The sequence below is a fragment of the Typopeltis vanoorti genome, chromosome 21 (genome assembly GCF_054136105.1).
Source record: "Typopeltis vanoorti isolate ZY-2024b chromosome 21, IOZ_Tvanoo_1.0, whole genome shotgun sequence".
In the NCBI taxonomy this organism is placed as follows: domain Eukaryota; kingdom Metazoa; phylum Arthropoda; class Arachnida; order Uropygi; family Thelyphonidae; genus Typopeltis; species Typopeltis vanoorti.
This window is the reverse complement of record NC_143569.1, coordinates 12,960,810-12,988,734: the sequence shown is the minus strand read 5'-3', so window position 1 is coordinate 12,988,734 and position 27,925 is coordinate 12,960,810. Positions and strand designations below refer to the sequence as shown.

Here is a 27,925-nt window from a genome sequence, read left to right as displayed (position 1 = left end):
ACAATACTAAAATAAAAATGTTAAAAATATAATAAATTAGATGCCTTTCTGTTTCAAACTGGTAAATTTAACCACGCTACTGGCCAAGATGTCCATAGATGTCAAGGTTATCATGGATGCGAAGTGCATATTAAAATTATAATACACTAAGTTAAATTGTTCATATTTGGTCTAATCTATTAAAACTAAGAACTTTTATTGTGAAAAGACCATAAGATTTAATGATTAAAAATATAAAAAGCCAACAAGTTTCACTAGCCACTGTCTAGCATTTTCAAGGCTGTACTGGTGTGAAAACAAATGTATCAAGTTACATGAAAACATACACTTTAGTAACTGCTAGGCCGTTACATTTGATAATTCGTGTTTGATGGCGTGCATGCGTTCGAATGCTTCAGTCAGAATCCGGTACATGACCATGTGTTGTGTAGTTTTTTGCATATTGTAGTTCTGTTAAGCTGAGAGAATTGATGAGATATTTCCGTATGTCTTTAAGAATAGCACCTTGATTTCTATTTAAATTATTGCCTGTGCGTAGCACCACTACTGCTTCTTTGAAAGTTCTGTGTCTGTAGTCATTCTTGATGTAAGGCATAGAACTGTTTTTCCAATCTATAACGTGATTTAATGTTGAGAAATGATGAGCTAAACCAGATGTGATGATTCTATTGTGATTGACATCCCCCACATGTTCCTTCTTTATTTCAAAACTTCTAGAGGTCTGTCCAATGTAAGAAAGGCCACAAGTGCATGGAATTTTATATACCCCAGGAATGAAGAAAGGTACCTCATCTTTGTTGAAAGTTTGTTTTTTCACTTGGTTAGAGTATAGTAAAATTAGTTTAATCCTTTATCCGAGTGTGAGCAAACAAAGTTTGCGCCTGAAGTATCTTCAGGACTAGGGTAAAGTGATACAACACCAGGGCAACTCGTTGCAAAGGTGGAGAAAGCTACCAACACTCCTAACTCAGTATCTCCTATAATGCAAAACACATCTCCTTGCGGATATGTCTAATGTTATGCATTAAAGGAAGGGCCACTACCCAGACTAGTTTCGACCTTTATTGAGGTCTCTTCAGTGGGAGCCAGGCCCTAGTGGAAATACGAGGCAGAAGCATTAGCAGGTCATCTCTACCTATAGGATTTGCCAAATGGTGTGCCACCCTTTTTTAATAAATTACTCTGGATTTAGAGAAAGATGTTGAAAGTTTGTTTTTTCACTTGGTTAGAGTATAGTAAAATTAGTTTAATCCTTTATCCAAGTGTGAGCAAACAAAGTTTGCGCCTGAAGTATCTTCAGGACTAGGGTAAAGTGATACAACACCAGGGCAACTCGTTGCAAAGGTGGAGAAAGGTACCAACACTCCTAACTCAGTATCTCCTATAATGCAAAACACATCTCCTTGCGGATATGTCTAATGTTATGCATTAAAGGAAGGGCCACTACCCAGACTAGTTTCGACCTTTATTGAGGTCTCTTCAGGATTAAACTAATTTTACTATACTCTAACCAAGTGAAAAAACAAACTTTCAACATCTTTCTCTAAATCCAGAGTAATTTATTAAAAAAGGGTGGCACACCATTTGGCAAATCCTATAGGTAGAGATGACCTGCTAATGCTTCTGCCTGGTATTTCCACTAGGGCCTGGCTCCCACTGAAGAGACCTCAATAAAGGTCGAAACTAGTCTGGGTAGTGGCCCTTCCTTTAATGCATAACATTAGACATATCCGCAAGGAGATGTGTTTTGCATTATAGGAGATACTGAGTTAGGAGTGTTGGTAGCTTTCTCCACCTTTGCAACGAGTTGCCCTGGTGTTGTATCACTTTACCCTAGTCCTGAAGATACTTCAGGCGCAAACTTTGTTTGCTCACACTTGGATAAAGGATTAAACTAATTTTACTATACTCTAACCAAGTGAAAAAACAAACTTTCAACATCTTTCTCTAAAAAAGGGTGGCACACCATTTGGCAAATCCTATAGGTAGAGATGACCTGCTAATGCTTCTGCCTGGTATTTCCACTAGGGCCTGGCTCCCACTGAAGAGACCTCAATAAAGGTCGAAACTAGTCTGGGTAGTGGCCCTTCCTTTAATGCATAACATTAGACATATCCGCAAGGAGATGTGTTTTGCATTATAGGAGATACTGAGTTAGGAGTGTTGGTAGCTTTCTCCACCTTTGCAACGAGTTGCCTTGGTGTTGTATCACTTTACCCTAGTCCTGAAGATACTTCAGGCGCAAACTTTGTTTGCTCACACTTGGATAAAGGATTAAACTAATTTTACTATACCTCATCTTTGGGTGATCTTAAGACTTGTCTGATCATGGTAGTTAGTTTAAAAACCACTCTGATGTTATGAGCTTTTAACATTCTTGCCAATTTTGTGGATACTGAATTAATATATGGAATGACAGCTGTGGACACATATTGGGACTCCGTTCCACGTTGTTGGTGGTTGTCTTTAAAAAGCAGTTTGTTTAAAATGTTAGACGGGTATCCATTCAGAGACAGAGTGTTAGCTATTTGTGACAGTTCTCTCTGTACATCTACTTCTTTCGAAATAGACCTTAAGGCTCTATTACAGAGCATATGAATGATGCTGTGTTTTAGTAATCTATGATGGTTAGACGAATAATATAGATATCTACCTGTATCTGTGGGTTTCTTGTAAATGGACAGTTTGACATTGTTATCTTCTCTCCTCACCAGTATGTCAAGAAAGGGTAGTTCTTTGTTCTTCTCCAGTTCCATAGTGAATTTGATCTTATTATGTAGTGAGTTGATTTTATTAAGAAACACGAGAAGGTTTTCCATGGTATCCTTCCAGATGATGAACACGTCATTGACATATCTCCACCAAATCAACGGTTTAGGTGAAATGGTGGAAAATTATTCACTAATGTACCAGTCGTAGAGGTGGTCAACATTCTAAAAGATCTCTTTCCTTAAGACATCACCTAGTTGTTTCATCATTGCCTGAAATCAAATTTCTTCAAAGTAAATAACATAGTATACATACAAACAATCGGAAGGTCTAGCCATGGATAGCTCCCTGTTACCACCATACGCAGACCTATTTATGGAAAAACTTGAGAAGGATATTTTTTCCACCATTTCACCTAAACCGTCGATTTGGTGGAGATATGTCAATGACGTGTTCATTATCTGGAAGGATACCATGGCAAACCTCGTGTTTCTTAATAAAATCAACTCACTACATAATAAGATCAAATTCACTATGGAACCGGAGAAGAACAAAGAACTATCCTTTCTTGACATACTGGTGAGGAGAGAAGATAACAATGTCCAACTGTCCATTTACAAGAAACCCACAGATACAGGTAGATATCTACATTATTCGTCTAACCATCAGATATCACTAAAACACAGCATCATTCATATTCTCCATAATAGAGCGTTAAAGCTCTATTATGGAGAATATGAATGATGTTGTACAGAGTTGATGAATGATGCAGATGTACAGAGAGAACTGTCACAAATAGCTAACACTCTATCTCTGAATGGATACCCTTCTAACATTTTAAACAAATTGCTTTTTAAAGACAACCTCCAACAACATGGAACGGAGTCCCAATATGTGTCCACAGCTGTCATTCCATATATTAATTCAGTATCCACAAAATTGGCAAGAATGTTAAAAGCTCATAACATCAGAGTGGTTTTTAAACCAACTACCACAATCAGATAAGTCTTAAGATCACCCAAAGATGAGGTACCTTTCTTCAGATTTCCTGGAGTATATAAAATTCCATGCGCTTGTGGCCTTTCTTACATTGGACAGACCTCTAGAAGTTTTGAAATAAGACAGAAGGCACATGTGGGGGATGTCAATCACAACAGAATCATCACATCTGGTTTAGCTCATCATTTCTCAACATCAAATCATGTTATAGATTGGAAAAACAGTTCTATGCCTTACATCAAGAATGACTACAGACACAGAACTTTCAAAGAAGCAGTAGTGGTGCTACGCACAGTTAAAGGCATATGGAAATATCTCATCAATTCTCTCAGCTTAACAGAACTACAATATACGAAAAACTACACAACATGTGGTCATGTACCAAATTCTGACTGAAGCATTCAAACGCATGCATGCCATCAAACATGAATTATCAAATGTAACAGCCAAGCAGTTACTAAAGCATATGTTTTCATGTAACTTGATGTATTTGTTTTCACACCAGAACAGCCTTGAAAATGCTAGACAGTGGCTAGTGAAACATTGGCTCATTGTATTTTTAATCATTAAATCTTATGGTCCGTTAACAATAAAAGTTCTTAATTGTAATACACTGATATTACATTTAAATATATGATAGATACGAAGCATATGATCCATAATGACCGATAAGGTGGTTAAAATTATGGAAGGTTTTGAGATGTTCCTCCTGGGACTTGAAACTAAAGCGATTAGAAAAATTCCCAGAAATCCTAGTAATGTATCAATTAACAATTAACTAAATTAATAATATCTCACATGCTGTTGTCATGGAAACAAAGGGCAGAGTTACTAGTTATTATTTCATAGCCAGAACATAAAATGCTATAAAATCTTTGGAGACATGAATGATTCTATCTTGAAATCCTTGTTACAGTAATCTATCATTTATCTGTCCTTCCAATTATCAGAATTAACCATTCTGATAATTAAAGGGTCATTTAATTGAAGGGGAGATAAATGATACATGTATTAAACTGTAATCAAAATATTTTTAATTTCTTAAGTGTTGTGCATTATGTGGAATAGCGTTTGGAAATACAAGCTAGTTAAAACATACAATACTAAAACATTACAACCATGACATGATTCTGTAATTTCATATAAATAATATAAAAATCACTGCCATTTAGATCCTGAAATACTTCTTATTTAGTATATACATATATTGTACATATTTGTCAACTACTGCTGAAATGGAAAATTAACATTATTTATTCTGCATTATGATTGTACCTTTGAGATGTTTAAAAAGGACTAATAATATTGTTATAGTAAACATTTTTTAATCAGTAACTTTATTGTAACTGCCATTTTTTAATATTAGCTAGTTTTACTTTGACTTTTAATTTCAGTTTTGAAATATCTCTTTTTGCAAGGATGTTGAAAATATACTGAAATCTGAGCTTTGAAAGAAATTGGATTAGAAATTTTGTTCTCAGATATCGTAGCTTTAACTGCTGTGAATTATTCTCTATCAGCTTACTGCACTTCAGTGTTCGATTTCAAGATTATCATTAAAATATATCTATTTTTCTATATGGTCCAGTTTAAAATCACAATATTTAATTGGTATAAATTATATTTAAAGCTATTTATACCAATCATTATGGTAAATAATGGAGAAAACTACTGTGTTGGAGTAATAATGTTAATTTACTGTAAACCAAGATAATTACCTAACATCTGGAGTAGACATATATCTTCTTCTTCAACCCATCTGTCCCTCAGGATGGATAGAGTCCCCTGATTAGGGGGTTATGAAAAATTAATGCTGTTGACACATCACTCTTCTGTGCATCCCCTAAAGACCAGGATTTTATGGCTATAGATCTGTGTTCATGGGTCGGTTTACCTGTTCTGAAGGACAAAAAAAAAACAAGTTTCCAGAAGGAAGAAACCCTCAACCTCCGTATGAAACTGACTAACTCACCATTTGATTGAAATGACCTTTTTTATATATATATATATACCAAGATAATTACCTGACATCTGGAGTAGACACACTACATTACAATCCACACAGTATGCCAAAAGGGTCACAAATTCCTTCAACCATTCTACTAGTCTTACTTCTAGGGAGGGGAAAAAACAAACAAACCTAAAGACATGTTATCTGGATCACTAAATAATTATCTGAAATAGCTTGTGTAGCCCTTTGGAAATGGCATTTGCATCGATAGCACTAAGCCACCCAAAGAAAGACTATTCTCAGTTCTAGTTGCTAATTACAGGAACTTTTCAATGGGACCAAAGAGGAAGCTGGCAACCTAGTTGAAAACCATGGGGTGGTAGTTTGCTAAGCAGACCTCTGTGCCAGACCCAATCAAATTACTTAGAGATAGTATTTGATTGGGTCTGGAGAATGTTAGAGATCAACAGTAAGTCGAGAGTGGCAGAATCCACGTTGTTGTTGTTCACTAATTAGCTGATAGGGATCCAGGCGATGTAGTTTGGCTGTTGTTGATCTAACTGACAACCACAGGTTTTGAGAGAATGGAAATGTAAGTAATTTGATAGCAGTTTACTGGCTGAATTTTATCACCTTTCTTTGGTATTGGATTAAATGTAGACTGTGGTTGTCTCCATAAATTACCATAATGAATACTGTTCACCATGTAATAACTATGAAAAAAAAAATATTTAAAGCAAGATAGGAAGATTAACTAATATGTGTTTTCTACAGAGGTGAATTCTTATCTCTGAACATTTCACTTATCATGTTTATGTAATAAATGTGAACAGGAAAATAAACGTAAATTTTAATTTTAAAACTGCAGATTATAGTGCATAATTTGAATAAGCAGAAATTAATAAATTCCCATACTGCTTAACATAATCTGAACCTTTATAATTCAAAGAAATTATGTATTAAATAATGCTATTCTTAATTACTGTGTAATAATAACAAATATTTAACATGTCATATGTATTAAATTGTTATTTTTATTATTCATAATATTCCTAGTTGAATAAACTTGGTTGAATATAATAAGGAAAACCATCTACTGTGAATTATTTTCATTTTGATCATTAGCTCGGCAAGATGAAAGAAATTATTTTTCATGCCTTTCAGAGGATTGCCAGAGATTGATCATTCTATACAAGATTAAAATAATGTCAGGAAAAATTACCTACCCAAAATACTTTGGTAGACAATGAATATATTAGCAATGTTTCGATGCACATGTCATTTCAAAGGATGCCAAACTTTTATTTATATATATATATATATATATATATATAACTAAAATAAAGAGCATAAAAGGATTCATTCTGGCAAAAGTAAATTATTTACATAAAGGATTAGATCCATTTAAAGTTCACATCCAGATTAAAAGTTTTTTGAGAGCTTATAAGATCTAGCCTAGTTGGCTGAGCAGATATATCTCTGTTCTCCAATCAATAGGAGATGGGTTTGAATCCCATCATATTGATGGTGTATGATGTTTAGGTGGTAGATGAATTTCATGTCAGTGTGAAATCACTACCATGCTTACCAGAGCCTGAAATAGCTTGAAAAAGTTCCACGCTAGGTCTGTAAGGCAGGGTTTCTGAATTTTCCAACCTTTAGTCCATCCACTGTACTAATGCTAATTAATATTTATGGTCTTTGTGGAGTTCACATTAAAAGTAAAGAGAGAGAGAGAGATTTGCTATTTATTGGGCAGGATGGTGATGGGAAGTATCATCATCCTGCCCCCCAAAATTGGAATTTTCAAAACTTTAGCTTCCAGGGCAGAGCAAATTTTTTAGAACAAGCATTGCTTCTGGAACAAGGGCTCAACTTACACTTTTTGAATGGAACAGTTAGAACAAAAAAAAATCCTCACTAAAAGAAAAAAAAAATCCCCATCTCCCAACCAGACTATATATATACCATATCCTTACCTTATATCAAAGGTAAAATAAATAAACTGGACTCACTCCTGAAACAACACAAAATCAGAACATTTCCCAAACCTCTGGACAAAGTCTCCAATTTTCTTAAGGACTACCAATATCCTCTCTGCTGTTTAACTGTTTATTGATATTTCATGTGGATTGACTGGGGAATTCAATTGTTTGCTGATATATTGAGGAAAATTATAAGGAACACTGCTGATGTTAATTCCTTGCAGGAAGATCTGAATAGACTTTTGCCATGAACAAATGAGTGCCATTATAGTTTTACTAATAATGCAAGGTGTAGCATTTTGGAGTGCAGAAATATAAGGCTATGTACTATACTGATGGCACTACACTGCAGAAAGTGGATGAGAGTAGAGATCTGGGAGTGATGATGGTTGACAATAGAAATTTAGAGGATGTGTTGCAAACATTGCACATCACATTGTTGCTATGATAAGAAGTACACTAACATCTAGGGATAAGGATGTGACTGTACCACTGTATAAAGCACTAGTCAGAACACGTTTGGACTATTGTGCTCAATAGCCCAAGCGTATTCTGACCCCTAGGATAAATTAGCATGTGAACAAAAATGATTATGCAATGCTGAATGCAATTTCACAAGTTTCAGATTCAAATGAATTGGTAATGACATTACACAAGGGGATGTTAAAATGAATGTACATAAATACCAGAAGTATCAGAAATAAAGGGAGGAGTTTTTGGCATTGGTCGACTCAACTTTGCCAAAAATTACAGGTATCAGTGAGTCCTCATTGAAAGAAAATGATATACAGTCATTCCTTGACTTACGTCTGGGTTTCGTTCCATCCGGTAGGACATAAGTCGATACATTAAATCAACAGAGTTTTAGGGGTTAGGGACTTAACCGTAATAAGTATATTGTAATTTTAATTTTTAAACCTTATTATAAAACTGTACTGTGTATTAGTGCCACTATAAAACAGAATAATAATCACCCAGATTTTCTTTCTCAAGCACATTTGATTACCTTCCCTGTGCGAACGATCAAGCTGTGGCTCTTCTGGTGTAACTTTTCTTTTTTTTGATGAAAATGTCCAATGTGCTTTGCTTATTCCTCCTCTTCTTCTTTTCATCATAAATATGTTCATAGCAAGAAACAGCATCATGCACTTTCGTTTCTATTATTAAGTAGCGTTCAGCAATTTTGAGAACATTGCTAACTGCAAAGAACATTTCTGCAAGATCCTTCATTGTAAATTGTATAATTACCTCTCCTGTTTCTCTTTTCCCTCTTCCTTTTCTTGTTTTTCCTCTTCTGCAACACGTGTTCCTCGAGTTCAACCAATTCTTCGTCGGTCAGCTCTTCAGGGGAACTTTCTATGAGTTGAATTATGTCATCGTCGTCATTCACTTCGAGATTCAGATTGTTTTTGATCATGCGCAAACAATCTGAATCAAATGTCGAATCATGCACAAACCTTTTTAATGTATTTTTCCATATACCACTCATACATTGAGAGGTCACTTCATCCCAAGCCACAGCAATATTTTTAATAGCATGATAAATATTTAATGTTTTCCAGAATTGCATGAGAGTCTGGTCATTTCCTTCAGTAGCAGAAATGGCCTGTGAAAAAGTTCTCCTTAGATAATAAGCACTGCAAGAACTCCCTGATCTATCGTTTGGATTACTGAAGTAGTGTTTGGTGGGAGAAACATGACCTTGAACTTGGAAGATCACTGGTATAAGATGGATGACCTGGAGTATTATCTAGAATTAATAAAATTTTGAATTCTACATTTTTCTTTCACACAACAGCTTTTTATTTCACTCGCATAACAGTTGACTAAGACATCCTCAAACAATTTTTGAGTCATCCACAACTTATTGCTCTGATAATGAACGGGGAGTATGCTTCCTAATGTTTTTGAAGATTCGTCAATTCTCACTGTGCCATATCACAAATGGTTTCAGTTTATATCCAGCCACATTACCTGTAACAGAATCGTAACACGGGGATTAAGAGTTTTGAAACTAGGTATAGATTTTAGCTCTTTTGTGAATGAATGTCTGCTCAGTAATTTTTTTCCGAAACAAGGACGTCTCATCCATATTAAATATTTGCTGTGGCAAATAATTTTCTTCCGTAATAATTTTATCCAATTTTTCCACAAACTCCTTGGCAGCCTTCTCAGCACTTGCAGATTCCCATACATTTTCATATTATCAGCACAAAACGCTGCTTGAATCTCATGAACCAAACGGAAGAAGAGCTGAATTCATAGTCATAATTGGCTTTTGCTATCTCCTACATCATATTGAAGAGACTTAGTGTCTTAGTGGTTATGGTCACAGTGCTAAGGGGGTATGCGCTTTTGGTTCAGGTCCTCTATCCATAATGCAAGTAGCATTTCCATATCGCCGATAGGACCTTGTCGTTGCTTCGTCACTATCGTTGAACTTGCAACTTCGTTTCAAGATCAGTTGTTTGCCTCTTTTTCTATGATTCTTCACTAGGTTTTTTGATTGTGCGTATAGGGACCATGTTACACAAAACATCGTCAAATATTTAACGATAAATACACAACCTATTTCTCAAACACAAAATCAACAAAGGAACTGTTGAAGATATGTGCCAACTGCTGAGGGAGTTGCCACTGAAGGCGCTGTTGCCACTGTGCATGCTTTACCTTACGTTCGCTTGCATCTTGCTCGAAAGTATAGCCAAAAATGTTATTTATTCCCTTATGGGATCATGGACGTATCTTCAAAAGGATGTAACTCGAATGGACGTAAGTCGAGGGATGACTGTAGTTACAGGGATATAATGTAAAAGGTATTGTATTTTCAGGGAGGATAGAGGAAATAGGACAGGAGGTGAAGTATTGGATAAAACACATTGCTGCTATAGATCTTGGGGTTCAGAGCAAGATGTAGACACCATGCATCAGCAGATTAGCACAATGAGTACAGACTGAGCAATTATTATGAGAGACTCAACTATGAAGATATAGATTTGAGGCAGGAAAGGGGGATAATAGGATGGAAGTGGAATTCATAAGGGATAATTACCTGAAACAACATGTAACAGAGGGGACCAGGAGTTTGAGTGCAGGATCTAGTAAAAGCATCACAAGATATATCCATAGCCAAGGCAGGCACTCAGCTTCCAATTGGGAAGTGACCAATGCAGTCTTGTTTTGGGAAGTTGTGATTAACATAGCCAATAAGCAGTACAAAGTGCAAGCACGAAGAATGATTAGTATGCTAAGAAAGACCAAATCAAAATTTGAGAGAAAATTATCTAAGCAAGCCAAAGTAACATCCAGAAGAGTTTTTTCATTATGTAGCAAATAAGAGGAAAAATTACTATTATAGGATGAACTTAATCAGTGATGGAGTCAAACAAAATAGTTGGTTGCTGAGTGATCATTTTGCAAAGATGTATCATCAAGGTGAAGATTTTGCAGTGGCTGATGTGACAGATAGGCATTTGATTCAATCCGTAGAAGAAAACTATGGAAGAATTTGGATATCCCAACAAAACCATAAGAATAATAAAGAATCTGTATGAGAAATCTGAAAGTGCAGTACGAATGGAGGACACCTTAACCAACTGGTTCCACACAGAGAGCGAAGTAAGACAGAGATGCGATCTGTCACCAGACCTGTTCAATCTTACACTGGAAGAAGCAACCAATAAGGCCTTAAACAATGAAGACTCCAGAATCAAAATATATGGGAAAAATGTGACAAATTTAAAATTTGCAGATGACATTGCATTACTTGCAAGCACAGAAGAAAATCTACAGCGAATTTCTGATAAAATAAAGGAGGAGTGTATAAAATCCAGGTTAAACATAAATATAGACAAAACAAAAATTATGCAAATAGGAAAAAGAAGCACCAATCTGAAAATTGAAATTGATAATAAAAATCTAGAGCAGGTAGAAAACTTCACCTACCTTGGAGGAGTTATTGAGTACAATGGTGAAATTATAAAAGATATAAACAGACGAATCAGTCAAGCATCCCAAACTTTTGTATGACTTAAGTAAGAATCTATGAAACAATGGTCCTCCCAATACTCCTCTATGGAAGTGAATGCTGGAATCTCAAAAAGGCTGAAGAGAAAAAAATATTAGTTACTGAAATGGGTTGGCTAAGAAGATTACTTGGAGTATCTCTGCTGGATTGACTAAGAAACAAAGACATAAGGAAACGACTAAAACAAGAAATAACAATAATAGACAAAATCCAAGAAAGAAGACTGTGATGGTTTGGCCATGTGACCAGAATGGGAACAGAACGACTACCATCTAAAGCCCTGAATACAATGATGGAAGGTAAAAGATCCAAAGGCCCCGAATTAGATGGATAGACAAAATAAAAGAGGACCTGAAAACAAAATCACAACAAGCGACACCAAACTGGACAGAATTATTCAGACTCTCCCAGGACAGACAGAAGTGGAAAGAGTTTATTCGGCCTCATCATCATCCACATAGATGATGGAAGAGAGAAGAAGATATGACAGACGTGTCAAAACTGAGGTAGATGAACAGGAGTTCACAGATTGAAAAATATCAATGTTTTTTTATTATTTTATTTTTTATGGCAGAAAGACATCAAGGAACATAACGCACCATGACACAGGTCACACCAGTACATATGGTAAGGTTAGTAGGACAATCACAAACATCCATGCCCTTGGCTGGAGAACAGATATGAAAACCACTTGGTCAACCAAGCCAGCAAATATCAATGTGATTACAGCAGTGGAACTGGATGATATGTCATCCCTTGTGCTATATGAATGTGCAAGAGAACTGGTATTGCAACTGACGAAATTGTTCAATCTAAGTCACCTCTGACAAGGTTCTAAGAGTGGAAAGAGGGTAAGATAGTTCCATTACATAAAATTGGCTTCAAGACAGATGTAGCAAATTAGAGACCAATTAATATATCAGGAATGGTTGTTAAAGTATTGGAAAAGTTGGATAAAGGCAAAAGCCAACTGTGGGTGAATAGGGATACCATACTCTATAGTGGGCAGCATGGTTTTGTAAAGAACAGGTCTTATCTTAGTATTCACATTTTATAATAGTGACAACAGAATTAGATAAAGGAAATGAGTACATCAAATTACTGCTAAACGTTCCTAAGGCATTTAGCAGAATATAACAGAAAATTATTACAAGTTGAGCAAATGGGAATGGACATGAAGCTGGTAGCATGGATAAAGAGGTAGCTAACAGACAGGTCAACATCAAAGTAGTATATGGTGGAATGGAATCTAGTAGGAGAATGAAAGTGACTAGTGAGTACTTCAGGATTCTTTACTAGGGGCCACTATTCTTTAATTTATATAACAATGATATAGGGAAAGATTTAGGGAGAGAAGATGATATCTAGTTGTTTGCTGATGCTGTAAAACTGGGAAGGGCAATAGTTGATAAAGGTGATGCAGATACACTGCTTGGAAAGAAGTGAATGGACACAATTGTGTAAGGAGTAAACAGAGCCCAAGCAGTAATCCTATGGGACATTCTTTCCATAAGCGTACGATAGCAACTAATGGGAATTTTGGACCTCCTGTAGGCATGTAATGAGATTCTGGACCATTGTGGGACAAATGTCCCTTGACCTCACTCAATGCTCCAGTTCATCCCACAGATGTTCAGCAGGGTTGAGATAGGGGTTCTTCAGCATACTTGACTGGCCTTCCCTGTGAAGGCCAGTCAAGTGTGCTGAAGTTCATGTCCACAAACCAGCAGGTACAGCAGCTTTATGACAGCATTATCTTGCTGAAAGAGACAATGGTTAGTTCTGTAGAAACATTACAAAGTATGAAGCATTACATTGTCCAGAATGTTCAGTGTGCATGGCACCATAAACAGAGGTCCGAGGCCAAAGCAGGAAAAACAGGACTATACCATCACCTACTGCCACCTCCAAATTTCATTGTTAGGGATTACGCACTTTGGTAAGAAATGTTCACCAGGCAAATGCCTGGTGAACACCTACACTGCTACATCATGATACACCCTGTCCATCTGCTTGGTAGAGGGTGATTTGCTCCATAGCACACGCTTTCCAAACTTCCACATCCTGCTCTAAGTGCTCTTTGCACCACTGAAGGCAATGCTACATGTTTGTTTGGATAATGTGGGGCTTGCATATTGCGGTCCTAACATGGAAACCCATATTGTGAGCCTCGGTTTTGAATATTTTTCCGTACATTCATGTTCCGGTCGATACCCAAACTCTGCATTCAGTGTATGGCAGTTTTTACATATTAGCACCCTATAATCATGACTGCTGAGTGTGGTCATCTACTGCAGGCAGCACTTGTAGTTGACTCCCTACACTTCCATCTCAGTATGGTATTCCTGACTGTTGACCTGAGATGGCCCAATTTTTCAACAATTTACCAAACAGATAGGCCTGCAACATGGCATCCTATCACAAACTCCGTCAATTCTCGTCTCACAGCAATTTTGCCTGGAAGCATCATATTCCTCCAATTTACACCAGACACAAATCCTTGACTCATTATTTGGCATTATGCACCTTGCCCATTGGGGGGGGGGGGTGTCCATTGACTTTTCCAATGATTTGGCAATGTAGGAAAAGGATAATGATTGTCAATTTAATATTGCAAAATCTAAATAATTGCAGGCCTAAAGTTATGAACTTTGGGTTGGAAAGGTTACATACTGTGTATCACAGTAATGGTACTAGATTGCAAGAAATTGATGGGGCTAGGGACTTGGGGATAATGGTGGACAAAGAGTTGAAGTTCAGAGAGCATATTGCAAAAGTTGGTAAAATAGCTTGGAGGATTAGTTGGATGTTGAAAAACACACAAGTAAAAATAGGGAAGTTATTATCCCTCTTTATAAGGCTATGATTTGGCCACATCTTGACACTACTGTGCACAGATTTGGTAACCTGGGTTTCTTGGGATCAGAAGGTGGTGAAGTGCAAGCTGTTACAAAGTGTTTTGTTGATAGACAAAAAACAAGGGAGATAGAAACATAAGATATTAAAATTGGTTTTATAGAATTGACACTAATGAAATTTTTCAATATATGACAAATAGAGAACTAGGGGTCATCTGTGGAAGTTGTGTAGTAGTGTAGTTAGTAAGGGTGTGTGTGTGTGTGGTCTAGATTTTTTGTGTGAAGAATGAGTGGAATGGTTTGCCAGATTTCTTTGTAGTGCCCTGACAGTGAATGAATTTAAGGAAAGGTATGATAGATTTTGTGTGTACAAAAGTTAGTGAGGGTCTCCAACCATAAGTCTCCAGACTCCATGGAGATACTATAATAATAATATTTAGTATGGACAACCAAAAAATGGAATAGCCTGTTGGGCTATTCCATTTTTTAAGCAAGGTTCTATGTAAAACACAGACTATTCCTAGAAGCAGCTCATGCACAAACTGAACTGTAACAGAAATGATGATGTACTTTGGCACATCATCAGCAATACTCACAAAATATCACTGTAAAAAATGCCACTGTTGCTTTCCATGCCCATAACTGTCCTTGTTTTGGAAGTCATTATTATTGTTATTTGACACCTCCAGGGAGTCCATAGACTCATCGAGGGAGGGCACCTGCTCTACAATTTCGACTCCACCAACTGACCGCAATTACACCAACGCCATCTACCACCACTGGTATTTCCACAATCACAAACAGCCATGCCCATGACGGGATTCGAACCCACAGTCTTTTGGCTGGAGAGTGAATACGCTAACCACTCGGCCAGCCAGGCTGGCAACTAATGACCGAACAGGGACGTTATGCCATTGACAATGCTAGATTGAGCTACCAAAACATCAGGTTGTAAATACTTAATTCAGTTATTAGATTGGTTATTTCATTTCTGCCTCTATGTAGTTTATTTCAGTTTCAACATAAGTGCAGAAATATCTGAATATGAGAGTGCCCTGGGGCACTCCATCAGTCACCCACATTCGCACCATAAAATACATCCTTTGATGTCTGTCTGTCGGCCATCCTCATATCTATTCTCATTTGCTTAGAGTTTTCCATAATTCCACATGGTGTTCTGAAGTATCATGGTATAGCCATTTCCCTTATCTAATTCTACTATCACTCTATTATAAAACATTTGTAATTTACTAAGGCAGGACTTACCTCTTCCCTATTCCAATCCACCCATTCCTAAATTTTACCTTTAACCAGTACACCAAAGATCAATTCCTAACCACTTTCCATGCATTATTCTTTGTAGTTTATTATGTCATTGCACTTCTCCAAGCTGCCACTTAAGTCTGTCATAATCACCAGCTTTGTAGTTCCACATAAACCTTTTCTTAACTGAGAAATCAAAATATTCAGCAAACTCCCAGAACAAGACTGCATGGTTATTTCCCCAATTGGAGGTAGAGATGCTATTGTAGTTATAGGTAGATCTCTGAGGCTATTACTAGATCCAACATATTATTATATGTTGGATCAAACTCCTAGGGATTGTTATGTTTATACACAAATGTAAGGCGTATTTAAGACAAGAGAGCTGAGTTTATTGCATTGATTGAGATTGTATGCTCAAAAATAATTGGAATAAATGAAACTTGGTTGTCTGAGAAGGATGTGATGTTGGGAATAGAATTAGAGGGATACATAATTTTCTGGAAGGATAGAAATGTGAAAAGAGGAGGGCGATTGCTATTAATGACTGCAGAGGAATTGTGTCTGTAAAGCGTGGAAGTTGATAGTTCATGCACAGATTTTGAATCTGTGTGGTGTGAAGTAAAAATAAACAGTTAGTATATCTCTTAGGATGCTGCTATAGGCCAGGAAATGCAGAGAATACTGATTGTGAAATGTTTAGGCAAATTAGTAGGGCATGTAAAAAGAAAATTATCCTGATGGGAGACTTTAATTACAGGAATATAGACTGAAAGGAGAGCAAGTTTGTGGAATTTTTGAGGGATACGTATCTTAAGCAGAATGTGATTGAAGCAACTAGAGGCTTTAATGTTTTGGATTTGGTGATAACTTCACAAGATGTAGTTGTTAATGAAGTGTTGACAATGCTGCCAGTTTGCAAGAGAGTGATCATGATATACTTGTTTGGGAAGAGATGAAAGAAGAAAAGATTACTGCCAAAAATGGATAGATGTGGAGGTATAAAGCAGGTGATGATAGCAAGCTCTGTAGTCAGCTAGCATCAATAAATATGTTGGGCAGATGAGCTGAGTGGAAAAGATGTTGGCAACGCTTGGAAACTCACAAGGCAGTATCTGACAAAAGCAATGTATAATTACAAAGCAAGGCTAAGAGAGTAAACAGAGTATGAGTGAATGGATGAACACTGAAATCATGCAAGTTGTGCTGGAAAAGCAAATGTTATGGAGGAGTTACAAGACAGTTGGTGGTGATCGAATCCATGAAGAGTATAAAGTGCAGGCTAGAAAGGTGATAAGCATAGTAAAGAAAGAAAAGGTGAAGTATGAGAGGAGATTGGCTGGTCAAGCTAAGGTTAACTCAAGGGAACTTTTTTGCTACATGGCAAGCAAGAGGAAGAATAATTATGGCAGATTAACATTGGTGGATAGTCATGGCAGCAGATTAACAGCAATGGATATAGTGGAATTACTGAATGAGCACTTTATCAGCATACTGATGTAAATGATGCCATGCAATATATATATATATATATATATATATATATATATATAGAAGAGAGACAAGTATTAGGAGAATTGGAAGTGAAAGAAACAGAGGTATATCAGATATTGGTTGGGTTAAATGTGAATAAGGCTATGGGAATGGATGACATATCTCTATGTATTCATAAGTAATGTGCACAGTTGGCTATTCCCTTGACCTGGTTATTTAATGAAAGTCTTGCAGCGGGTAGGTTTCCTAAGGAGTGGAAAGAAGGCAAAATAGTACCACTCCACAAACATGGTTCAAAGACAGAAGTCTCCCACTGTAGGCCAGTCTGTATAACTGCAGTTGTAGTCAAGGTGTTGGAGAGATTGGTAAGGAATAGAATACAGGTTTGGGTTGATGGACATAGTATTCTTTATGATGGTCAGCATGGATTTGTAAAGGGAATGGATGACATATCTCTATAAGCCCTGTTTTAGTAATTTACTTGCATTTTATGATATAATGTGACAAATGTGTTACATAAGGGAGAATCACATACAGTGATATTCTTAGACTTTGCAAAAGCATTTGATAAATTACCACATAAGTTGGTGTACAAGCTACAGAGGATGGGAATAGGTTGTGTATGATGGAGCAATGTCTCAAAAAAAAAGGAGGGTAACCAGTGGTGTGCCCCAGGGTTCTATTCTTGGGCCTCTGCTGTTTAACTTATTTGTAAAAGATATATCATGTGGACTGACTGGGGATCTTCAGTTATTTGCTAATGATGCAAAGTTTGGAAGAATTATAAGTAGCACTGCTGATGTTAATTCCCTTCAGAAAGATTGGAATAGACTTTTTTTTTTACTTAAACAAAAGAGTAGGGTTGTAGTTTTAATATCAATAAGTGCAAGGTGTTGCATTTTGGAGTGCAGAAATATAATGCTGCGTACAATATCAAGGATGCCAAACTGCAAGAAGTGGATGAGATTAGAGATTTGGGAGTGATGGTTGACAGTAGACTGAAGTTTAGAGGCATATTGCTAGTTGCAAAGGCTACACATCATAGTGCTGCTATAATAAGAAATACTCTAACATGTAGGGATAAGGAAGTGGTGGTGCTGTATAAGGTACTGGGGCAGGCTAAACTTGGACTGTTGTGCTCAGATCTGGTTACCTGGTTTTTCAGTGTGATGTGGAGCATTGGAGAGGGTCCAGAAGCGAGTGACTAAGATAGTATCGGGACTATGGAATGGCTATGGAAAGGAGTTGAAGAAATGTGGATTGCAAAGTTTGGTGGATAGGAGGAAGAGAGGTTATATGATAGAGACATTTAATTTAGTGAGAGGATTTTATCAGATTAATCCAGAGGGGAAGAGCCAGAGGTCATCCCTGGAAGTTATATAAAAGCATGGTGAAGAGGGGTGTGAGGAGTAGATTTTTTACATGGAGAATTGTCAGTGGATGGAATGCATTACCAGAATGTGTTGTTAATGCAAGGAGTGTTAAGGATTTTAAGATTCTATATGATAAATATGTTGTCAGTTGAATGAACCTTCCACATTCTGGTAATGCGTTCCATTCACTGCCAAAGGGGAGCTAGTGTGAAATAAAGATATTGAAATCACCAAGGAAGATTATCTTGCAGTTTGGGAAATTAGTATTTGATCAGTTTTCAGAGAAAAATAATCAAATAGGAATTAGGAGAACAGTAAAGGTATCAAATGAAGGCAATTAAACATAGCAAGGAAATCTGAGCAAAAGCATATCATATAAAGATTTCAGGTCCGATAACCTTTGACATAAGATATCAGACATGCACGTCTCACCTTCTTACTGAAGGAAGTATACATGATGTAACATGGAAAGTTGAGGTGAGATGTAGTTGTAGAGGATGCCAATTAAGATTTAGTGATGAACAACATAAATTGTAGGCATCACTGGAAAAAATATATAGATACATTTTTTTTTATAACTATATATAAATTGATATATATATACATTTTTTTCTTCTTGGATATCATATTTATGTACTTTTTTTTTATATTTTTTAGTCCGGAAACTCTGCTCAAGACACCAGACATGGAACTTTTTCAATCTACTTCAGGCCTCCAAAGAGCGAGGCAGTGGACTCACACAGGGCTATGAAATTCATCTCCCACCTAAAGACAAAAATAAATATTAATACCTACAGCAGGATTCAGCCTGTTGGATAGACAGTGGGTATGCTAACCACTTAGCCAACCAGGCCAGCAAAGGAATGTCTTTATGTTAATGAAAATAATTTCTGAAACTTTCAGCACAGGTGTTTGGATTAGAAAAGTCAAAGATAGTCTTACCATGGAAAAGAAAGAGTAATGATCAATGACAAAATGAAGAGTGATTGTGGGATCATTCTCTGAGAACCCAAACTTGCATAACTTATATATGTTCTGAATTATCAGGAGCAGAAGTGACCTCTATATCTGGAAGGAGGCTAATTCAGAAATATCAAGGGTATTAGAAGAGAATTATCATTTAATTCAATCAGTTTTAGAACATTGCTTATAGTTAGGTCAATGGAATCAGAAATTGGAGTTATGAACATTTCAGAATCTTGCATGAACAAATCAAGCAAAGCACATTATTCACTAATCGTGATATCTCTTGTGATTTTCCAAGGCATGTGACTGTTGTTTCATTGAAACAACAGTCACATGTTGAAAATACTGAAATTAGAAAGAGAGAGAGAAAGGGAAAAAAGTATCAACATGCATACTTTTGGATATAAACATGCAAAAGTATGCATGTGTTTATGGTGGGTTCAAGGCTACATCATGACTGGTCAGTGAATTTAGAGCTCATAAAATTGATGACTTATCTGTTTTGTTTTTCCCTTGGAAAATTAGTGATTTTTGGTATATTAGTGTAGATTTTCATGTATAACATATTTTAATAATAAATATAGTTCAAAAGGATGCAAAAAAACAGAAGAAACATAACACTAAGAAGAGCAGTGAAGTCTAGAATAAGAAGACTTGCCCAGCTAAGGAGGTTATTGAAAATGAATTAATCTCCAAATTAGCTAAATTACAGCAGGTTATTAGAGAGACAACGGGAGAACTCCAGAAAGTCGAGAGGCATTTCAATGAAGACAGAGAGGAAAAGAAAATTAAGCAACAAAATAAAAATTAAAAAAAAGCATGGAATCAGATAAGTCAAGTAAGTAACGAAAATCAGGTACATAACGTTGTTTGTAAAAAGAAGGATGTTATTTGGTATCGTGACTCGATCATAAAAACTTGCCATTGATAAGTGGGTTATAGCTTCAAGTTTTCCTGGAGCAAAAATTAAAAATATATATAACACAAGCAATTCAAAAACAAAAAAGTAAATATGACTTTAATTGTAGTAGGTATTAATGACAAGTTCCATATGAGAAAGGACATGAAAGGGTTGTTGGAAGAGGGAAGAGGTTCAGTGATGAACATAACAGATTGATGATGTACGGAAAGCTAAGTCTGAGTGTGAAAAGAAACTCGCTCTGCTATCAGAAAGTGAAAATAGTGAGTATATTACTTTAATGTGATAAAAATGAATTAAGAAGGGCTATGATAGCAAATGATTTGATGTAGGTTGTGTAGAATGAATGGATGCAAGTTTTTGGATGTGTGGGGCGAGTTTGAGGGAAGATTAAAGTTATATAATAGGGACAGCCTACACATGAATACATTTGGTATCAGGAGCATTGAAAAATTAGTAATTGATATGAGACCTAACACAGTCAGGGAAACTAAATTATAATGGGAGGAATGGCGAGAATATCACTGTAAAAGCGACAGTGTTATATAATTGTGCTAAATGACAGGAATGAGCATTATCATTGAAATTATTATGAGGAGAGAATTTCAACTTTCTGTTCATCTGGTTCAAACCCATCAAACATGTACAAAGATGTCTACATGTATAAGACACTAGAGAAGAATGGATATCTGCAAGTTGTCCAACTGTGTCATGCAGAATGTAGACAAGAGCATACAAAAGAACATGCAGATAGATTATTAGGTCTATATACAAATGCTAGGAGTATAAGAAACAAATACTAGTGTTGCCTTGGTCAATATGTTGAGACCTCATATTGCAGGCAGTAGTGAGAACTGGCTATCAGAATCAGACATACTAAATGGAAATTGTACAGGGTACAGTATCTTTTGGAAGGACAGACAGGATAGGAGAAGAGGGGATGTGCTGCTAATGATATAGGATGATTTGAATCCAGTTAATATTGAGACCTATGATTGTAGTACTAGTAACAGTATTTCATGTGGCAGTGAATTTGAAGTCATCTGGTGTGAGGTGGACTCTAACCAGATTCCACAGTAGGTGTTGTTTACAGACCTGGTGGATTGGTTGCAAGTAATGAAGAAATGCATCAACAAATAGAGACAATGGGTTCGAAAAGAGTAATCATAATGGGCAACTTTAATTATCAAAATATTAATTGGATAGAAGGAAAATCTCATGAGAAGAATGAAACTGAATTTATAAAGCTGTTGCAAGACAACTTCTTCAAGCAGCATGTAGCAGAAAGAACTCAAGGTCAAAGAGTGTTAGATTTGATTATAATTAGAGGGTGTATCGGTTAAAGATGTACCTTTTCTGCCTCCGGTTGGTGACAATGATCATGTAGTACTCACTTGGGAATTGTTGTTTAATTTTGATGGTATATATCAGAACACAGAATTATAAGTAAATAATTATTTATTGACTTATTGCTGATATTTCGCTGGTGTTATAACCAGCATCTTCAGAGCACAAAAATGCAGTTTGTCACAGTAAGCAAGACTATAATATGGTGTAACAAAGAGACTAGTTTAACAAAATTGTAGCAACAACACAAAGAGCCTACTAGGGTCAAACAGGAAGAACTGTGGACATCCGCATCAGTGAACATAAAAGATACATCCGGTACTATCACTATGGCAAGTCGGGCCTAGAAGACCATGCTTTAGATACCCCTATACACAGGATCAACCGGAAGAAAACAAGAGTACTGCGCAGAAGCTTTTACAAGCCAGAGAGATTGTTCTTCCCATTCCTGTGGAATTTTCCCTGTTCCGAGACTCAAAGGAATAGCCAGTTCAGCTGAACGCTCTTTTAGCACCTGCTGATATTCCATCAGTCTCAATTGCTGAATTCTTATTCACTTTGTCTCAGAACAGGGAAAATTCCACAGGAATGGGAAGAACGTATCGTAATTCCATTACACAAAGGTGATGCAAAGATGATGTATCCAACTATCAACCAATCAGTATCTCAGGAATGGTAGTGAATATTTTGGAAAATTTGTATATGCATTGCATTCAGAAATGGGTTGATAGTGAATCTCTACTTTACAATGAACAGGGTGTTTACTAAAGGAAGGTCATGATGTAGCAACTTGCTCACATTCTGTAATTATATTACCATTGAACTAGACAAGGGGAATGGACACACCATGATACTTTTGGAGTTTGCTAAGACTTTTGACAGAATAGAACATGGAATGCTGTTGCATAAATTGGAGAATGTGGGTTTAGATCATAAAATATTAGCATTCACAAAAGGATGGCTGACTGACATATGGGGAATGCAAGTCTGAAAGTTTTAAGGTAACTAGCAGCGTACCACAAGGATCGGTCCTTAGTCAGTGTTATTCAGTCTGTACATTAATGATATTGAGAAGAATTTGACAGGTGACATACAGCTAATTGCTAATTATGGAAGGATAGTTAGGGTAATCAGGAATGCTGCTGATATGCAGTACTTGCAGAATGATTTGAATAGGCTGGAATTGTGGACATAGGAAAATAGATATCAGTTCAGTCGGTAAATGCAAAGTTATGCATTTTGGCATGATTAGATATCCAATGTCGTATTATATTGGTGCGCTAGACTAAACTAATCAGGCTAGGGATCTCGGAGTGTTAGTAGATAGTAAGTGGCCATGTGGCAAGATTGCAAATATAACTAAAAAATAATTGCAATGCTGAAATGAACTTTCACATGCAAAGGTGAGGATGTCATTTTGCCTCTTTACAATGCCTTGATAAGACTATTATATGAAGGTCTGGTTTTCGATATGATTCTGATACAGTGGAAAGAATGCAAAGCACAGTGTTTAAAATGATATCAGGATTGTGGAGTACTGATTATGAAGACAGATTGAGAATTTGTAGACAACAGCAAACAGGAGTGATATGATTAAGACTTACAAACTTCTGAAATGGTCATACAGGATTTCAATTGATGGAACTTTTCATTTTATGGAGTGGGGAAAGGAGAGGAGGACGTCCTCAGAAGCTGAGAATGAATGCCGCTAAGAAGTCAGTGAGGACTTTTCTCTCATAAGGTGGTGCGTCATTGCAATGGATTGACATGTTGAATACAAGAATAAGTATGACAGCTGGTGAGTGTAGTATATGGTCTCCCTCGACAAGTCCCTGACTCCGTGGGGGATTCTTTTAATAATAATATTTTGTCTATTTTGGAACATTTGAACAATTTTTATTATTAAAAGTGATTTTTGGGAATCCTATCCTTTAATATTACATGGTGGTCAGCATCCATTTCTGTAAATTATGGAGACTATAATCATGTTAAGAATAATTACTTTAATTTCCCAACATTTCAATCTTCATATTAAGGTCAACATCTGCACAGATGTTGGAATGCACAGAGCCTCTGTAGCCCATGTCGATATAGACATGGTTAGAAAGACTTCGGTTCGATTCCCATCCATGATGCGAGGTACCTGTATCTGGTCTTTTTTGACTAAAGGTGAGTTAGCAAGTCTCATATGGAGGTAGGAGTTTTTTTTAACCCAGAAAGTCTGGTTTTTTTGTCCCCCAGAACAGGTAAACCAGCCTGTGAACACAGGTCTACAGACATAAGGCTAACATAACAACCTTATCCTTGATACGGTAGTGGTTAAACGAATAGAAAATCCTCGACATCTCAAGGTAAAAGAGGGGGAAGGAATAATAATAATAATAATAATAATCAGAATATATATATATATATATATATACACACACAGAAATATATACACAGAAAGACAAGCTATATGACATTTCAAAACAGTATGCTGAAGTGACAATGATTTGATCAACTGTTATTCTACTGGCCTGACCTCTAATGAAAAAAAAAAAAAAAAAAAAACACTACATCAAAGCTATGTCCTATTTATTACATTATCAGAGAACAAATTATTATTATCGTACAGGCACCTCCATGGAGTCTGAAGACTCACCACGGGAGACCAAAACTGTCCACAATCTATCAACCTCTACTTGAACTTGCTTCAACCCCCTCCTGGTCATTCACAATCTCCAAGAAAAAAATCTAGTCCTCACACCCCTACTAACCACACATTTATTCAACTTTCAGGAATGGTTCCACAAGCAAGTACTGAAACATTTCTCCTGCATCAATCCTATAAAACCCTTTAAGTAACCTAAATGTTTCTATCATATCCCCTTTTTTTTTTCCCCTATCAACCAAATTCTGCACTCCACACACCATCAATCTATCCTCATAGGGAACACAGATCACTTACCATCTTGGTCACTTGCCTCTGAATCTTCTCCACTCATCCCCTTCCCCCTCCCCAGAAACCCAGATCTGAGCACAGCATTCCAGGTGTTGATGTATTAAGGCCTAACAACTTCATTATCTTGTTAATATACTTGCTAGTGTGTTCTTCAATAGCCAAGTAATCTTATAGGCTATCTTAGCAATATGTCCTCTAAACTTTAACTCTATGTCTACCATCACCTCCTATATCTCTGGCTTCATCAAATTCCTGGAGTACAGTTGCATCAATGTCATACATGTTTGTAATCTATTTTTCACATTAAACTGATGCCCATTATCTTTTGTCTATACTAACAGCCTATTTAAATTGTACTGCAAGCTCTCCACATCACCTTGATTAATTATTACTCTAATTTTACATCATCAGTAAATAACTGAATATTTCCTATATCTTTTATGTATAAATTAAACAGTACTGGTCTCAGCAGTGAACCTTGAAGCACACTACTAATCACCAGTTTTTTCCTTGATTCTGCTCCTCCATATACCACTTTCTAATATCTGGTCAGCAGCCACCCTCTTATCCACATATCCATTCCCATTTGTTCTAATTTACATAATAGAGTTCCATGTAGTATTCTGTCAAATGCCTTTGTAAAATCACTGTGTAGCCATTTCCTTTATCCAACTCAGCTGTTACCCTATTATAAAAAAAAATAAAGTTTGTAAATTACTAAGGCATGACCTACTCTTCACAAAGGCATGTTGCCCCTCATATAGTATCGTATCTTTATCCCCCTATTCTTCAATTTTCTTTTTGACCAATTTTTCCAGTACTTTTACCACCATGCCCGAGATACTGATTGGTCTATAATTTGCTACTGCAGTCTTAGAACCTCCCATATGCAAGGGAATTATTTTGCCCTCTTTCCTCTCCCTTCAAACTCTAACAGAGCTGAGACTTAAATTAAAGAGCCCAGTCAGAGGCATTCCAGTTCCATTGCACATCCTCACAAAACCTGAGTTGATATCCCATCTAATCCCACAGCTGCATTTACATTGAGTCTACTGTTGTGTCCTGAATAAACCAAGAAAAAGAATTACCATTTAATTATTCAGGAACAACTCTCTTTGAAAATAGGCAGAGAATGTGGTGTATTGACTATATACTGGAAATGTAATTATATGTATATAACACTAAAATAGGAGTAAGAAATTATATCACAAATGAAAGAAAATTGTAAGACCTAACCTGTTATAAGGGTCAGATAAAGAAATTATTTAAAATATTGAATTAATTTAAGAACCCCATTTCATGTGTCATAAGATATCAAAATCTCTAAGCCAGAGTCCAAGGGTCACCTTTTGACCATCCAGTGCTACGTGTGCCGAGGGGGGGGAGATATTGTCAGAAAGAGAAACTAGAGCGCTTTCAAAGAAAACACTCCAAGCGCATGCGCAATGTAGTGGAGGAAGCTGGACGCCGTGACGAAAACCCATGTGGCCGCGTTGGTGGGCATCGTGATATACGAGAAACGCCGGGAAGAGCACGAAAACAAAAAGGTCAAGCAACCCCCACTCGAGGCTTTTTTTGGTTCCTGACATCTCAGACATTGGTCCAGTCCGCACCGACGGAGAAGTTCAGGCTGGCTGTGGAAGGTATGGTTCGTCTGCCGCAGCGTATGGAATAGGGCTAGCTATTTCCTTGGACTAGAATAGCTAAGCAATGTCGTGCGATGGAAGAACCAAGTAGAAGCCGTCCATTCTGGCTAAGCTCCCGAGCCATATCGCCCCTCCCGTTGAGAATCTGGCCATATAGATGTCGAAGGTGACCAGACGAGTAGCAGACTGAGAAGAAGCCTTGATGCCCAGACAAAGTAGAAGAAAGGAACGAGTGTCATTTCAGAGACGGTAATGTAGACTCTTGTATTATATATTCATGGTTGAGGAATTGTGTGTTTTCCAAAGAACATTTTGTGTATTCATGACTTATTTTATACAGTATTAGCAACACCACAAACACTTTTATCAACAAAGATGTTTTATTAATGCTTATATTTTGCTGATTTTCAACTCAGATCATCAGAGCACAACACACTTGTAAATGCGACAGTAAGTGAGTGAAACAATATAATTGTAAAAGACAAAAGATCTAAAGTCCTATTTTTTGGCGCCCTCTAATGGAAAAAAAAAAAAAAAGCAGTTATCCAGGAGTTTTTCTTAGGATAACCGTCTCCCAAATTTTTGACAAATTAATGCAACCATATTTGTTAAGGTTGGGAGAATTCTTCAAAGCCATTGCTGACTCAAAAAATAATCTTTCAGATCTATAACAACTCCTAAATAGCACATTCGTTTTCCTCCATCTAATCCTGTGTGAAGGAGTGTCCAAAGCGTGGTCTGCCAGTCCCGACTTGCCATAGTAATAGTAGCGAATGTATCTTTCATGTTCTTCCAGGCGGATGTTCACTGATCTTCCTGTTTGCCCATAATAGGCCAAGTCACAGTCACACGGAACTTCATACACTCCTGGGTGTGTTAAAGGGTGAAGTTTATCCTTAGGCGAGCAGATCAGAGTTGCCAGCTTGACATGAGGTTTGAAAATGGTGCGAAGGCCATGTTTCAACAATACTTTGGCTATCTTTTCCGATGTACCTCTGATATAGGGAATAGAAATGGTCATGTTGTATTCTTGTGTATTAGGGGGAGGGCAGAGTAATGGGCCTATGTAGTATTTTATCTATTTTGTGGGGATTGTAGCCGTTGGCTTAGAACGTATGGCACAGGTATTGGAGTTCAGTGGTCAGAGCTGTATCGTTAGAACAAATGGCTCTGGCTCTGTGTGTAAGTGTTTTTAAAATGCCGTACTGTTGGACTGAATGATGATGTGATTGTTTATGTAGTATCTTCCTGTGTGTGTAGGCTTTCTGTAAATAGAAAAAGATAGTGATCCATCTGAAAGGCGGGTGACTAATGTTTCAAGAAATGGTAAACAATTATTTGATTCTTTTTCTACTGTGAAGTGAATTTTGGGGTGTTGGCTGTTTAGGTAGGTGACAAAAGCATCCAAAGTGTCATATCCATGGGGCCAGATGGCAAACACATCATC

General features: G+C 36.8%; 1 protein-coding gene across 3 annotated transcripts in view; it reads right to left on the bottom strand.

The window, feature by feature from the left end:
- The window catches only part of LOC150094627 (pyrroline-5-carboxylate reductase 3-like), a 222,005-nt gene that overhangs the window by 6,071 nt on the left and 188,009 nt on the right, over window positions 1-27,925 (bottom strand). Inside the window, exon 7 of one of the 3 annotated variants that reach the window (XR_016550124.1) lies at window positions 5,427-5,607. The exons of the other annotated variants lie outside the window; for them this stretch is intronic. The gene's annotated coding sequence lies outside the window, so the exon portion shown is untranslated. The remainder of the gene's footprint in view (window positions 1-5,426; window positions 5,608-27,925) is intronic. 3 annotated transcript variants of the gene reach the window in all.